This window comes from Thunnus maccoyii, chromosome 16 (assembly GCF_910596095.1).
Source record: "Thunnus maccoyii chromosome 16, fThuMac1.1, whole genome shotgun sequence".
NCBI lineage: Eukaryota > Metazoa > Chordata > Actinopteri > Scombriformes > Scombridae > Thunnus > Thunnus maccoyii.
Genome location: NC_056548.1, coordinates 26930058 through 26947011, shown reverse-complemented (window position 1 = coordinate 26947011; position 16954 = coordinate 26930058). Strand labels below are relative to the sequence as shown.

The 16954-nt window shown below is 39.0% G+C and overlaps 1 non-coding gene across 1 annotated transcript; it reads right to left on the bottom strand.

Annotated features, from left to right (window-relative positions):
- Positions 1–15045: 15045 nt before the first annotated feature.
- On the bottom strand, positions 15046–15118 carry trnak-cuu. The gene has a single exon. It is a non-coding gene; the product is annotated as a tRNA-Lys (tRNA).
- Between the last annotated feature and the right edge of the window lie 1836 nt (positions 15119–16954).

Here is a 16954-nt window from a genome sequence, read left to right as displayed (position 1 = left end):
TTTTCCCCAGTGGATGTTTCATGTTGGTCTTGTTTTTTATTGTGAAACCATGATGATGAAGGAAATAGGCTTAAAAAAGCTTGAATAAGCTTATTTTTTTTTACTTCTGAAGCAGAAGCCAGATACTCTGGTTTCAGTTATATTGACTGTTACTTACTTACTGTAGTTAATGTTGGTTGTGGTTGAAAATTCATGGCTCTTTTTGTGTTGGGCTTCAGGCTGCTACATAGAAAGCATAGTGTGAGCAGCACATTTAGCAGAGCAGCAGCGAGTGCTCTGTCTGTGTGTCTACACAGGAGGCGTTCAGGTCATAGCCAGCAAGGGGGGGGGGGGGGGCTGAAGTTAGGCTACATTGCACATGTGCTGTCACAACGCAGTTTCATGTAGCTAGCAGCTAGATGAAAGTTGGAAACTATGGCTAAACAGCTGTCTTTGAGATGCTTTAAAAAAAAAAAAAACGCGTCCAGAGGATGAAGCATATTTGGACCAGGCCATGCCTAAAGTGAAGTTGCAGCAGGATGGTTGGATCTAAAGGATCCATTCAGTCACCAAATACGGTGTAACAACAGATCCAGATGCGCCTCAGATCATCCATGTTGACTGGACACCTGAACAATTTGATGCTTTTGTCTTTTGAAAGAGAACTAACTGACACTTCAGATTACAGTGACATAATCAATCTTTCTAACTCAAAGCTCAGAAGACTCTGCCTTGTGTAGGAATAGTAGTCACAGGTTAGCCAGTGTTATTTATCCTGGCCTGCTGTGGCACATTATGATTGCGGTTTCTTGAAATCATGCAGATTGAAATCATGACAGGAAAGAGAAAGTCATTGTCTCTCAATGAAAAACGTAGTCTCTTTGAAACTAATGACAAACTGCCAAAAACGAGCCAACCAGATGCAGCAGCAAATCAAGCTTTTAAACAGCTGAACTGTATTCTGAAACAGTCAATAAAATTCAGTAAATAGCGAAGCTGTCCGTTTCATTACTTTATATTCATGTTAAAAATATATAAATGCCACTTAAACGGTAATCTGCATGAGAAATAAAGAACAAAATAAAGAAAATTTGGTTATAGTAATCATCCGCTTACAGTGATCAATTTGATATGGACAGATGTGATCACTATAAGTGGTTTCCACTTTATTGTGTTATTTCTTCTTTTATGTATAGATAGCCATTCATCATGGCTCATTTATGTTACACTACCAAAAAAAAAAACATCCAATCTATGACCATGTCAAATGGAATGCCCACCTGTGGCAATCCTGTGCCCCCTTACTGATAATAGTCTGGCGCTGCTCTGGTTCAGGTACAGTGTTGAGCATAGCTCACCTGTTTTTTGGAAGCACTCAGAGCCCAATACACAATGACTGTAGTTATGTGCATAAAACGGAGAAAAATAGACTTGAAGCCTAAAAATATGCTTCAGGTCACGGTTAAGCATGTATAGCGCATGTGACGCACAAGCCAGTACTCCAGCTGTGTAGACAGCTGTATTGATTAATGTAGAAGTGTTATATATATGTATCTGTCAGAGGCACGTGACACGGACTCTTGAAGATGCTTTCAGCGTAGACATGGTGTTACTGTTTTATACAAGTACAGTTTAAAATGAATTGTCTAGAAAAATACAGCATTTGACTGATTCTGTTATATTACCAAAATATGAAATATACATCTCTCACTTTTGGGTATGCTGTTCTCTTTTTTTGAAGGGGGGGGGGGGTCTGCTTTTTGTTTTTTATTTGAGGTAATTTACAGAGCACATCTGTATGTTGGTTGAAAAAAAAATCTTTAATTTTTTTCGAGGTTTTTGTTTTCCTAAAACGCTTTTTTTTGCCATTACACTGCATTCTTCCCCCTTTTCCTGAACAAATAACCCAGCACAGGCAGCACATGTAGCTTTATATTGCTCATATGCCTGGTGGGTGTCACCCTCCATCTAAATGTTAGGCTTTGCTCTAACTAACATTTCGGAGCTCCCTGACACTGTTTGCATGTAAACATGCTGCAGAGAAGAAGCTTTTTCTCTCCAGAAAGATGCTGTTTGGAGGAAATTGAGAAGCTCACCCCTGGCACTGCTTCTCCCCATAAATCTTTTAGCATGTGCCTCTTGGCTAAATGACTTTGTACTGACAAAATTTAACCTCAATCCCACCCTGCAAGCTGTGAGAGTGGAGAGAGCTCAACAGAAGAAACAAATGAGGGAGAATTTCAACTAAAGGGAGACATTTTGACTTGTTTTGTGCTTGTATACTCGCATATTTTGGAGCGGACGGGAGAGAAAATCCATTGTGGATTTTGGTTGTGAAAAGCAGAAGCATAACACAGCTACTGACAAACCCACAGGAGAAACAGAGCACCTTTTTGTCTTTTTGAGCAGGAAGTAACTATTACTAAAATAGAAAGGGTTAGCGCACATTTACAGCCTAGGAGAAGATTCAGGAAAGCAAAGTAATACAAAATGTTATCATATCTTACATTGCATCATCTCAACACTCCACTTACATCTAATCCATCTATTAAAAGAGAAGCGCGACATATATGTTCATGGTCAAACTGGAGAAGGAAATGTGATGCTATGTTTGATTATTTCTCTTTCAAAATACCAATGTAACCATCTATATCTTCTGTCAGGTTTGAAGAACGTTATGACGCTAATTTGATGTTTTTCAGCCACACTTAAGTAGAGTACACCTGGTACAACACACTGGAAGTGATTATTGTTCCATTGAAAAATGAAATGACGAATGAAAGTAGTTTTTGGCAGTAGTTTTTATCACATTCTGTTATCATGTCGAGAGTCTTGGTTTTCATTTGTGTTCGCTTATTTTTCCTCCAAATGTCTCTTCCAATGGAAAACCATTTGCAAGGACAAGTTAGGTGGTAGACTGTATGTGTGCTGTTGCAGCCAGTTAATTGTTTATGCATGTTTTATGTGTCCTTAAATGTGAGAAATGTGGTTTTAAATGGAGAGGACACAATGAAGTAAAAAAAAAAAAAAGAAGCTATTTCCTGTATTTATATACATTTAAAATTAGTAGTTGTGCTTTCCAAAATAGTGTTTAAGGGAAATTACGGTATTTTTCAACCTGGACTCTATTTTCCCATCATTTTGGGTCTAAGTGACTGATGGGGACAAAACTTTTTGAAAATGGTCCAGTATTGAGCGAAAGCGTTTGAGCCAGCAGCCGCGAAATGGGCTGCAATGTAATCCTTGGGGGCAATTGTGCCCGTCAAAGTATGTCCAGTAAAAGTGCTTGTTTTTGCCACTGACAGGCTCAGATTGTTATTATAAGTGTCTAACAACGAAAGTCAACACAGGAACTATCCGCCTGTAGCAGCATTATGGCTAACTTTTTAGCTTCCTGACAATCCAACCATGGTGAAAGTCAGCCTTATACATGTAAACAAACCGGCGTGCACGGATGAATACATGGGTGACTTACATGATGTAATTCCTCACAGTTACGTGTTAAAATTACATTTTTCTCACCATGTGGAGCTGAACATTTGGTCCAGTCTGCCTCGCTCTTTTTTTTTTTCCAGTTGATTCCATGGAGGTGAAACAGTCTCCAGGACAACACTGTTGATAAATGCTGTAAATCCATTTGTAGTAGTTATACAGTGGTGATTACTCATCCATGGACACTTATAGATTTTCCGAGTCTGGCAGCAACAGGTCTGACTGAAGTTTTCCTCTTCACTCGTCAGGAGAGCAGTGACTGCAGGAACACCAGCAGTTTCTCGGAGGTAACCGTTACAGTACGTTGTCTTCCCTGGCTGTCCTGTGGCCTTTGTGCCTGTCATTCTTTGTTTTTCTTCTTTCAGCTGTTTTATCTCCTCTCTGTGTACTCTGGCTCAAATAAATACAGTCGGCCAGTCAAAGTGAAATGACTCATAATAGTTCGCGGGATAATCCGTCATTGCACTTAGTTTTTTTAGTTTCCTTACAGTCTAACTGCAGTGAAAGTCAGCTTCATACATGTAAATCAACCAGTGTATTAATTATTATCTGCATGTGAAACTAAAACTGGTCTGTAATTTGAGCCATTACGCCCAACAAAAATACAGGAAAAGCTTTTAATGTACCTCTTTCCTGGACTTACTGCATATGAAACTGATAAAACACTTGGCCTGTGCATTGTTTTTGTGATATTTTTCTCACTTCTAGATTCAGAGTTGAACCTCTCATTCTTACTCATGTCAGCCCATGAAAGGCCATGATCTGAACACTGACTGTATTTGTACCAGTGACAGTCAGCAGCCCACATACAAAGACAATGGGCTACCATAGACACACAAGCTCACACACATATCCTCCTCCCATGAATGCTGACATCCTTTCCTCATCTCCTCTCTGATTTGCAGTTATGTTGCTTGCATCTAAAGCAGAGACGTTGCTCTTTTTTCATAATTCATTCACTCTCCTTTATTGTGTCGTTTGTTTCTCGCTGCTTGTCAGAAGAGAGGAGGAGAAAAGAGAAATGGGTAAAAGATATCTTCCTTCATCTTTAATCCTGTCTTAAGGAATCAAGAAAGCACATCTGAGCTAAGATTCATCACTGGATTCAAAGAGATCTGTGGAAACAAAGGGAAGCTGTCGAAACCACACCCTGTCATCTGGAGAAATCTCTGGATAAGGCCAGGTTGCTCATCCGCAAGGCAGGGCACTCTGAGCTTTACTTTTTATCATCCTGCTTTTAAAATCTATTATTATCTAGTCTGATACAGTTAGATTTCTATCCACAATACAGTATTACACTACTCTGGTAGGTCTGTACGGTTGGGGTAAGTAGCATGTTCAGCCTTGCGGTATATGATGAATTGAGAAAAATTGTGTCATTAACCTCTTTTACAGTGTATTCACGTTGATAACTGTCCAAATTCAAACTATGTGATGTTGCATCCAAGTATGTCCAGAGGCTTCAATTGAGTTTGATGGCAGAAAACATCAACAGTAAAAGTAAAGGGGTTCTCTCCACACTAACCATTTTGTTATATATAGATGCAGAGATATACATTTCTCCACCCAAACCAGGATGCAATACAGTCACAAGTTTAGCACCTTATGACATGGAAACGCTCTCTATAATGGGCTATAACTGACATGTATTTCTGCACCTAAACTTATCAACAAGTCATCCAAATTGACAGAATTCGTCTTTGGTCCATGCACTCCACTACATCACGGAGGAGTGTTTTCTGATCTGATGCCCCTGTCATCAGGACGACATCACCATTTTATGATGTGACAATGCTCTGGTTGAGGTTTGGTTAAGTTCATGCCCAAAAACAACTTGTTAAGGTTTAGGGAAAGGTAATGGGTTAGGGTTAGGGTTAGGGTTAGGGTTAGGGGTTAACCTAACCTCAACCAAAAATACTACTTTGTTAAGGTTAGGGGCACTTTGTCTTCATTGTTACACTTAGAACAACTTGGTTACAGGTAGGGGAAGAGTGGTCATGGTCAAAAGAAACCAATGTCGATTGTTGATGGGGAAACAAGAAACAAACGTCATTTTAGCATGGTGGATGGCTCAAACTTGTGGCTGCTGTTGCTATGGAAAAGAGACCACTCAGAAGCGCAAGTCTGAATTGTAATGAATTCAAAATGATTCGTCATTGCAGATGGGAACTGTCAACTTTGCTGGATTCATACACAATTGACCTGACTTGTACTCTTGACTTCTCATCAAAGAAATTTTCTGATGCTGAATGCAAAAAGTTCCCATTCTTACTCTGGGGGCTGTTGGAAGGCATTGTGGGGATTGTAGGCATTAACTACCTGAAACAGAGTTGTGAAGTTGATAACCCAGTAGTTCAATAAGTATTTTTCCCACAGTAAATTCCTATTTAAAGTTTTCTTTTAATGATATCGTCAATGTTCCTCAACATAGAAAGACAGAACATGTATGGGTGTTTGTTATTACCATCAGTTCTAATTCAATTCAATCTTATTTCAATCTTGTATCTGAGAAATCTTTTTTTTTCATTCAGTTCGGTGTAGCAAATTTCTCTAAATACTAAAATACCCATGAGCCCCATTGGCATGCTATGGAAAAGAAATTAGTCAAATGCTCAAATCAGAGCTGTAGTGAATTCAGAACGCTTCATTTGGGAACAAAACATGTTACAGCTGCTAAATTTATCAAAATCATTGAGCATTGAGATGATATAAACTGCTGAATCTTATATCAGGATTCTGCAAAGTTTAGCTTCTGTTTGTCATTAGTGGTGCGTGCAACAGAATCTTGAGCTCTTTGATTGTTTGTTTCTGACCAAAATGCTCCTTGGGAGTTGTGGTTTTAACTTCTCTCATTTCAGATATATGTTTTATGTCCACAGGCTTGTGCCTTTGACTTTTACCACAGAAAAAGATATTTCCTGACACCACTGTTGATCTTTTGTACTGATGATTCAACCAGGCGAGTCCTTATAGTGGTCCAACAGTCAGTCCCTTGACATTGTCTCTGCTGAAAATGGACAGGAAAACATTTATGCTTGAAATCACTCACTTCATAGATGTAATAAGCAGGATGGGACAAACTGGGTAAGCACATTTCATATGAATGATCAATATTTTTTCTTTAAATTTTACCAATATTACAATCTACATATCCGGTTAACAGCTGACCTTTGGGACATATTTTACAAGCTTTTTACCTTAAAGTGAAGGTGTTAACACAGATAATCCGTGGCGCAAAAGTGCAAAGATTTGCACAGCAAGCAGTGAAGTTTGAAGAGCAAATGTCAACTGAGAGAAAGCGAGTTTCAGATCAGTGTTCAAGGAAAGTACATAGAAGTATGGTAGCAGTCATGTGGTGGGTTGGACTGACACTTGAGGTAGTGTGTGTGTAAAGTGACGGTCTGCAGTCTCACCAGGGTTTGTGGTTGGCGGATACAACTGTTTCTCCTTGTGGCCTCTTTCTCTCCCTCACACACACATACACACATGCGCAGAGACTGTACAGATGTTGCAGACAAGTCTTTTGGGTGTTTTCGGTGCAAAATAGCAGGTTTTGTCTTGAGGTGGATGGCAAGCTTCCCTACACACCAGGACACTTTCATTCTGTTAAAAGCTCAAAGGGTTCCGCAGATCCCAGTGTGTGATGATGCTGCAGTCGAAGTAACCAGTCTAACCAGCTGTGCAGTGTGCAGGTGCTACACTGAGACATTGCCATCCACTAGTTAAAGATATATTCCATGTGCAAATATTACATTTTTTTTCCCACAGTGGACTTAAATGCTGATTTTGTAATGACGCTCAAGCTGATCTCAGACTCAATAATATTTCAGTACATGGATATTATTTTCAGGGCTGACACAACCAAACTCTTTTCTAATACACACTAAAACATATTGTCTGTACTTATAAGAGAGCAGTAACTGTGTGTGTGTGTGTGTGTGTGTGTGTGTGTGTCTGTGGTGTGCAGAGGTATGCGGCTGGCTGCTGGCTGAGTGTCGGTGGGTCTGCGACTTCACAGGGATTCCAGTGAAAGGTTTTAATTAGCCGCTGACTCGGGTCTTGGCAACCGGTGTGGAGATGCTTATTGAGGACCATAAATCTGCAACGACTAGGACGGGGCCACACCCCGGGGCCTTGCAGACACCCAGCCGTCCCAGCAAGTCCACACCTCCCTACACCGGAGTCCTTGACAGCGACATGCTGCACTGTCTCTCTCCCTGTTTCTCTCTCTCTCTCTCTCTCACACATACTCACGTACATGTATGCGTTTACAGAAGAGACACATTAGAAGACTTGTTGCACACTGATTTTGAAATGGCATTGCATTACAGTCACTCTTCACTATCTTTGACACATACTGACTCACTCACACTCACTCTAGAGGTAAAGCACTGAACCGGGATGAGTTGCTCACCTCCTCTCAGTAACACAGTAATGCCTCTATTAGTTTTTCCACTACGGCAACTTAATGACCTATAACCTGGAGCTTCCACTAAACCTTAACTCGTGAGAACATGTAAGTTCTTGGTTCTAGGTTCTGCCGTGTTTCAGATACATGTTGTTGAAAATTGACACTATATGATGACACTGGGAAAAACATCATCATTTTTATGCACTTTTTTATGTTTGGTAGGCATGTCCAGTTCAGTTGTGGGACAGACAATAACAAAAAAAGGGAAAATATAGCAATGCAGTGTTTGGTCATGATGCCCTGCTACATAGTGGATAAATAGCTCACTACTGGAAATTATGATACCATGCAACTTTCTGGGTGGCGTTCGACTGTGATGCACATGTAGCTCAGCAGCTCTTCCTCAGCAACCCCTAAACTCCTTTTTCATTTATTCTACTTACCAATTTTGATAACACATTGCAGCATAATGTTTCAAGGAAAGCCTAGGGGCAAACAGGAAGGCGACAAAAGGCCGCCATTGAAGAAAAAACCCATGGTTACGACACCTAAAGAAGATATGGATGACGCCATTGCTAATGCTGTTAGCTCGTTGTTAGCACAACAGAGTGACCTCAGCGTGTTTATCCAGTCGGCAGTGAATGAAGTGGTCAACAGTATTCTCATCCTACAGTTAACAGAACTAACGCGTCAAATTCAACATACCAAGGATAATGTGTATGCATTGGCCAAAGATCTCAAGTCCTCACACAAAGTTATCCAGAGCAACTCAGCTAAGTTTGATGCACTACAGGCTATTGTGAGAGCTAGCAAGCATCAAGCTAATGATCTCCAGCATCAAATTGGGGAACTCACCTCAAAGATCACTCAGATGGAGGACCGTAGGTCCAATGTGAAAGGCCTTTTGGGATCAGGTTTGACCTCTTATATTAGGCTAGAAATTTTGCCACTGAATAGGGATCCTTTCATAGGGACAAAAGAAATGCACTCATCACCATCCTACTTAAGAAGGGTAAAGTGAATGTTATTGCCCAATTTCCACTTATTTGACTGTTGACATCCCTATTTGTACATCCTTTATGTATCTTAGCAAAATGATTTACCCCAATCTTAATAAAATTGTTCAGGAAATTGTTGGGGGCATGAAAAAGAAGATTGTGGATGACCTGAAGAGACAGGGTCCTCTCTATGTTTCTTTGCAAGGCAGAGTTACAACTGTCAACATGAACAAATTTTCTTTTTTCTTTATGATTCCCCTAGTACCACCACCTAAATTTATCACAGAAATGCATGCCCTCATATCGCAATTCATCTGGGGAGGAAAGTGTGCATGAATCAAACTTACAACCTTAGAAAAAGCAACCCCACTGGATGCTTAGCTGTCCTTCATCTTTACCATTATGCTTGAATTAGACCATTGCGTTGCAGGTTTGCAGAAACCAGGAATCTGAGGTGCCAAGGCGGGCTATCGTGGCAGCATGTGTGAAGCCACATGGACTAGAAGACTTACTATATACAGGCAGGGGGAGCAGAAACATTAATCTATGATACGGGAGCATCATAACCAATAACCAATCATAGTTGTATGGAAAAAATAGGACTAATGATGGGTAAACAGGTTTATTTCATGAAACATCTCTGCTATGGAATAACTATCACCTTCAATCAGGTGGGCAGCCTTTTACGGTTTCCCCGTGGTTAACTAAAGGTGTTTCCATTTTCAGCAATATTTTTAACAATTCAATTCATTCCAAGATATTCAGGGGTGGGGGTTAGGATTTACTGGGCGCCTCTTAATTTCTTTACTTGACTGAGATCTGCAATGAAGACATATGGGGTGCCCTGGAATAGGCTCTTGCCAGAGCACCCTAAGCTTTCTGCTTGATTGGCAGTTGAAAGGGTATGAGACAGGGAACTCCACAGCGTTGGTCTGGAAGATTGGGAAACGGTATGGTCCAACTTAAGCAGTACCTTTTAAAAATCTTGCGCATCAGTTCATACACTCAAAGAGCATATGCTACACTTATCAAATGTTTTAAAATTAAACTAGTTGCTAGTCCTAACTGTGCTCACTGCCAGGCTCAGATGCATATGTTTTGGGAATGCTCACTGATCAGAGATTTCTGGACTCATGTTATGTCAATGCTGTCAGAGTTATTAGGATCTGCAATATTGCCTAATCCCTGCCTTTGTCTGCTCAATGACGACTGGTCTTTGTCTCTCAATTTAAATCAGCGTAGGTCTAATGCTGACAGGCCTTACAGCAGTGAAAAAGACCATACGGACACTATGGTTTAATCCTAATCTCCCTTTGATTCAATGCTAGATGGGCTACCAGAGTATAGCATCTCTTGATTGTACAGTGGTACGACTCAATAGAGCCAAGCCTGCCACTGTGTAGGCATGGTCAGGCATAGCTGTATCCATAAAGGACTACCTCAAAAGAAGGGCTTTCCCTCATCCCACACTTCTCCATATCCAGTAATATCAGACCTGGAGCAGGCCAGCTTTAGAAGTTGGTAGAAATGGATGGTTGTACACAATACATGGCTTTGTTTAACTGTTTGTTTTTCTTTTTTATTCAGTCTACTGTTATTTACTTTTACTCGGGAATGTCTGTCTCTTATTTGCATTTATTACTGCCACAGTTTCTTATTCTTTAAAAGAAAATATTTTTTATTCTGGTTTTCAAACATTATTGTTAGTTTGCTGCCCTGCTTGTGTTGCTGTTTGTGTGTTTGTTGTGTCCTGTAGTTTCAAAAATAAAAATTGTTGGTCACAAAAAGTCAACAAATCCGGGCAGTTCAGTTGTGCTGCTACTGAAGTAATTACGGTAGCCTAAAGGTGCTTGTTTGGCTTAGGCTACCGTAATTACTGTACTAGGAGTGCAAATGAATTTAAAAGGCGGCTGGCTTGACCACAGTCGCTCCACTTCTGAAATGTTCCCGGTGGGGTATGACACCATGCGGAGGATGGAACAAAACTATGTTGCAGCTGTAACGCGACGCAGCCATGCCCAGTGGAACCAAGGTGCAAGGTGACTTCTTTATTAGGAGGCGGTGGGATGGAGGGATGGCTAGATAGGTAATTAGATGGCAAAAAGCAGCCTTTGCTGCAGGAGACCAGTGTTTTGCTTCCCATTTCCTAATGTCATGTTTCCACTACTAGTCTGGACATTTTTTTAGAAAAATGCATATTGAGGCTTCTGTCATGGGTGTCAGTGCTTCTTCTGTTGTGGATTTCCTGTGTCAGTCAAACACTGGAGCAAAATGGTGGCTCTGGAAAGAATTGCTTGTTGGGACTGATGGCCGGCTAAAAAAATATATATACAAAGGTATGCTTAAACATGAATGCTCAAAAGTGACTGTTATGCTGTTGGTATTACAGTGATACAGTGAACTTTATTTAGTGATGGGAAACACAAATATTGCACCAACTGAATAACAGTTATCAGAACTAGAAGTTCACACCCCTTGGTGAACAGGAATGTAGGGGGCGCTGTCACTGCAGAAGGATAAATAAAATGTAAAGTTCTTTATTTTTGGTTATTACAGTTATTACAGATATATAAGTGTACAAACCACAACTAACACCAAGGAAACATTCATTTATGTTTGATTCTCAGATCAATGCTGAGGGTTTTTCCCTCAATTTCCCAGTATAACCTCTGAGAAAATGTTATATCATATGTTTTTCTTACTTAAATATATATTTCTTACTTTAATATCTTTCATTTCTTACTTAAATTTGGACCTTTTTCCCTCTCAGAAGTTGCATTGAACTATTTATTTTCCTCCCTTTCCATCTCTGTGGACATACTGTAGGCTAACCAGATCAAATCAAACATGACCGCAGTTGTGTTGAACCTTCACATCCTCCATCGTTTAAACACAAAGAGAATAATAAAAGTTATTGTAAGAAGTGATATTGTGAGAATCCCAGCTGTGTAAAAGCTATTATTTGCAGCTTTTTGAAGTCGGATAAATCTGCAGTGTCTAAACCTACGTGACTGAATGTTAATTTAATGATTGTCTGTCTGAGACCCCAGGGTGGGCAGAGGGCATGAAATATGGTATATTGTTTTGTGTGTGTGTGTGTGTGTTGCTTGCATTGTGTCTTAGTGTATATGTTAATGTTTTTTTTTTTATCATCTATAAGACAAATTATTTCATAGGCCTCAGCAGGGATGATACAGTACCAGCAGGCAGATAGATTACATGCCCACTGCTGTGGTGAAATGACTTTACTGTAATAGTTGATGATGCTTTATGGTCAAGGCTGGCGCAGGCAGCCATGTGTCACTAAATGTTGTTTTTTTTTTTGTTTTGTTTTTTTCCAATGGGAGCAGAATGACTATGAAAATTCACTGTGCATTATTATTACAGCTCGTGTTTCAGGTGAGTTTCTTCTTCCTCCTGAGCAGACGAGGAAGCTTCATCTGGCACACTCAGGCACAGAGCCATTAGCATACTTATGAACTTTCACACTGTCTTAATTCTCAAATTAAACACCTGCCTCATTCTGCCGCTGAGGTGTTTCTGAGAGTCTCATTCTCTCCTCTTCTCTAACTTTTTCCTCTCTTCCTCTTTCTCTCCCTCTCTTCTCTCAGGGTTTTAACTACTTTTCCCTGTCACCTAACACTATGGGAAGCCATATATATACATGTTTTCTCTTTTTGTGATAGATTTCTGTGTGATGGAGGGAAAAAAAAAAGGTATGTTTTTACGAGGGGGAAATTTTTTTCGTTTAGTTTTTTTCACGTGACGGTCACAAAATAGTGATGAGTTAAAAGATGAGTTGTTCTCTAAGTATTACTTCTGTTATTAGTTCATCTGTAGATTATTTTATCAATGATTTCAATATTTTTTTATAAGTTTTTTTGAGTTCTTGTACAACCCAACATGATAAATTAAAATTGCTTATTCTGGCTGAACTAAAAGAAAAATATTCAATCGACAATGACATAAAACACATGCTGGATATTTTATATATGAAAATAAAATGAGTGTTTAACTATAGCCTAACAATAAAGTGTTCACTATTTCCCACCGAACTTTTGTCTCTGTTGGTGAGGAGAGACCTTTGAAATTGCATTTATGTTTCAAGCAGGGAAAGAAATTAACCATTGAGCAAAATAGGGTGGAAAAAAGAACATTACAGACACTTTGCAGCATGTCTACAATCCTGGTTCCAGTCGTGGTGACAGAGTATGTGTGCAACAGAAGCAGGGAGGCTAAGAGTTGAAGGGTGAGATGAATTCTGGTGGTGGTGTGTATGTTGTGGTATGAGTCATTGTGTGTTAGGTATGCGGTTGTAAGTATGTACATGTAAATATATATGTGTTAGTGCATGAGGGTAAAGATTATAAAGTTACAAAAGAGGAAAAAAGAGAAACCTCTACAAGAATGAATATGGATATGAATTTAAAGTGATAATTATCATAGCATGAATAATGGGAGGTGAAGCCAAGATGAGTAATTATTAAAAACAGAGAAAAAGGGTGCAAATGTTCAGAATTGATTTTTTTTTTTAGCATGTAATGTTTTTTTTGTTTGTTTTTTTGTTTACTTGTGCAAATGACTTAAAAAGACTAATTATTCATTAAAAATAATTAATTGAAATCTGATTAATTTTAACCAATTCACCTAATTGACTGAATTGTTTCAGCTCTAATTTTACAAAAACAGGCCTCTCAAGCTCATGAGATAATTTTCTGGATATAACTGGGAACAAACAAAATAAAAAGACATGTCCTCTTTGGCTTCCAGTATAATAGCTGGGCTCCTTGCAACATTTTGTGATTTCTGATTCTCATTTTGCTGCATGATTTTGATGAATAAAAAAAGCTGATTGGCACATTTTTATAACATTTCATCAATATCACAAAAGTTGTCTCATGCTCTTTATGCTGGTTCAATTTCATTGTACACAGCCTGTCAAGAATGTCACATTTCTTTCAGTTCAGCTGTCAGACGTCAAATTTGTCACCAGCACCACCTCAAACTTTTATACCTGCTGTCTACCCCATGTGTATGCTATATCTCCATGGTGACTGTACTGTACTGAAAAATAAAATATGACCGTCATTAGCTGATACTAAAGAAAAAGAACATTTTGTCCCCTACTAATAATTTGTCAAAAGACTGCTTTCGCTTTTCTGCTGGAAACATTTTAAATGTTCATTCTGTCAGTTTATTTCCTTCAGTTCAGCTAGCTACTGTACAGTCTTTCATCTTACATATCCTTCCTCTTTTTTCCTCTCACCAGGCCTGAATGCATCATCTTTCCCTCTGTCTCTGAACAGTCACCCCTCTCCTCTGAGCTGTGCAGCCATATACGAAGTCCACTGTTTAATATTTCTCTATGCTAATGCTGTCTTTCTTCCTCTCAGCAGTGTAAAATCATTACATTTGTCTGCTGTCTATTAGATCCCTGCTAATTAAATAAAAGGTCAGACAAAGCGGCAGAGATGCCACAGAGAAACGCTCAACCTTCATGCCATGAGATAGCACTGACACAGATCACTGTTGGTCCAGTTTGTGGCAAACAAAAAACTACTGTACTTGATGGTGTTGGGAGGGACTGCTATTGCATGTCCCAATCCAGCCTGTGACCTTTGTAGTATGCACTACATATTCAGCAGAGTTGTAGCGCCCCATGATGGTCCAATATTGTAGCAGAGCTTTTTCTACATAACAGTGAAGTATAAACAAAATATCAATTTGGATTTTTTAAGATGAAGTTTGGATTATTGGCACAAAATTATGGCTGTGTGCAGGTTCCACTTGAAAATCTCCAACCCTTTTGCCAAACAGAATGTCCACAAACCTGGATTATGTTCAATGTCAGTGTCATTTCTTTCTACAATATCTACACATGGCATAATTAGGGTTAAACTTAAGAGCCACAAAATGTGGTGTAGAAAACTGTGTACAAAATTAGGAATTAGTCAATGAAATTGAACACTTTTGTTCTGTGCGGTGCCTTGCAAAGAAGGCATGACATATTTGAGAACATCTCGTACAAAACCTGACCACAAACGGCAGAACTGTGATGATCCTGCGGCCTTCTTTGGCAAGATCAGCCTTAGATTAAACATGAAACTGGGAGCACACATTTGAAGTCTACTGTTCCCCAAAGACGGCTCCAAAGGATAAGCTTTACACCCAATGTGGGGCTCGAACCCACGACCCTGAGATTAAGAGTCTCATGCTCTACCGACTGAGCTAACCGGGCTCTTCTTGCTTAGTAAAAGCTCTCATTTTTTCAGCTGTCTACAAAACGAAACTTTCCCACACTTTTAAAGAAAAAGTACCGGCTGGTGGGTTCTTCCAACATTTGCATGGAAATAAACCACCGCAAAGTGCATAAAATATTGTGAAACAGTGTTGCATTTGATCCCAGAAATCAAGTCATCTAAACTTTGCAAGTGGTGGAGACAGCAAAATTAGATTCTCAAAAGTAAGCCACCATTGAGTTTGATGTAAAAGGACTTGAGGGTATTGACATGGCCAACATGAGCAAGAAAACTCATAGTGATGATTATTTAAAATGAACTGAAAACAGTGCAAAATGTTACTTTTAATGACTGATTAATATTGGACTGGAAATCTAAGGATGAGTTCCATGAGAATCAGGGAAAAACATGCTTTGCATGTGTAATGCTAAGCTAAAATCAGCCTAGTCAGTAGTATAATGTTTGCAACAGTGCACTGGGAAAAGATACTGTATTGTACTGGTCCCACTGCTCATGGGGAAAGTAGGTTGTTGGTAAATGGATTTGCCATTTTTTGAGTATAAGTGAACAGTCTACATGGCATAGAACAACTTTAGGCATAGAATAACAGACCAAATATCCAACAGTTCCATACAGAGTCATCCAGGTCTTGGAGCAAGACTACTGTATTTGAGGTGTATGTTATGCTAGCACTTGTTTGTTTGATACATCTAATGTCGCAGATGAGAGATTGTGGTTATGGTAAATAAAGTATAATAAGTTATGGTTAAGTTCAAGGGACTAAAACACTTGCTTTAGGTTAGGTAACCAATTAAAAATTGAGTTATGACTGAAATTGAACTTTTAAATGTCTGTTTTATCTTGCGACAAATTGTCTTAGTTCAGTCTTGCTCTATCTTGGAAAAGACACAATCTAAAAATTGCAGTAACTACAAAGTCCAAAAAGTGTATTCACTGCACTCTGCCTTGGTTTCTCTGAGCTTCATTTACTGCTTCTGAACCAGTCATCCAAATTGTTAAAGAATGAGACTTCAGTGTATGTATTGTCCTGTATTCTAACCAATTTCAGGACAATCCAAATAAAGGAAAATCTTAGTGTTCTCCACTTGGAACTCTAACTTATTTCATATGTGTATTATCAGCTAACCCGATTGTAGTAGATAGTAATAATAGTTTGGATATCACTGTGCTAGTGCTAGCTAGCAAGACAGGACACTAGCTAGCTAGACAGGACAAGAGAGTACACTGACATTAGTTTACAGAGTTACAGCCCCTCCCCTTCTTTCTCTGGTATATTTTGGTGGTTACAGGGAGCAGATAGTACAACCATAATCAGATGTTACATTGCACACTATGTAGCTAAGTCATAATTTAAACAACTTTAAATTGTATAACCTAAATTTGATTAATTTGTTTCTACTAGGACAGAAACTTGATTATATTCTATAAGAGCATATATCTAATTCTAAAAATAGGTTTACATAAATTTTACAATTAAAATATATATGTTTACCCATCATGAGGATTGCTTGAATTTTTCTAAATTACTCATCTATTTCAACTTTCTAAACATGCAAACAATAAAACCATTCAATGCAGAAATAATGTAATAAGAAATCAAGTTGGATTTAGACACTGAGATTGTAGTTACTGCACTTTGCCTTCACACTATATATCTGTTTAAGGTCACACAAAGGCAGAGTGCAGTATCTGCATTTTTGGGGTCAAAGGTCAAATGATATTTAGCCATGAAAATTACTTCAAGAATTCATATGTAATAAGCACATTACCACTTTTCTACCTACCTTCTAACACGTTTAGCTGGACAGTCAAAA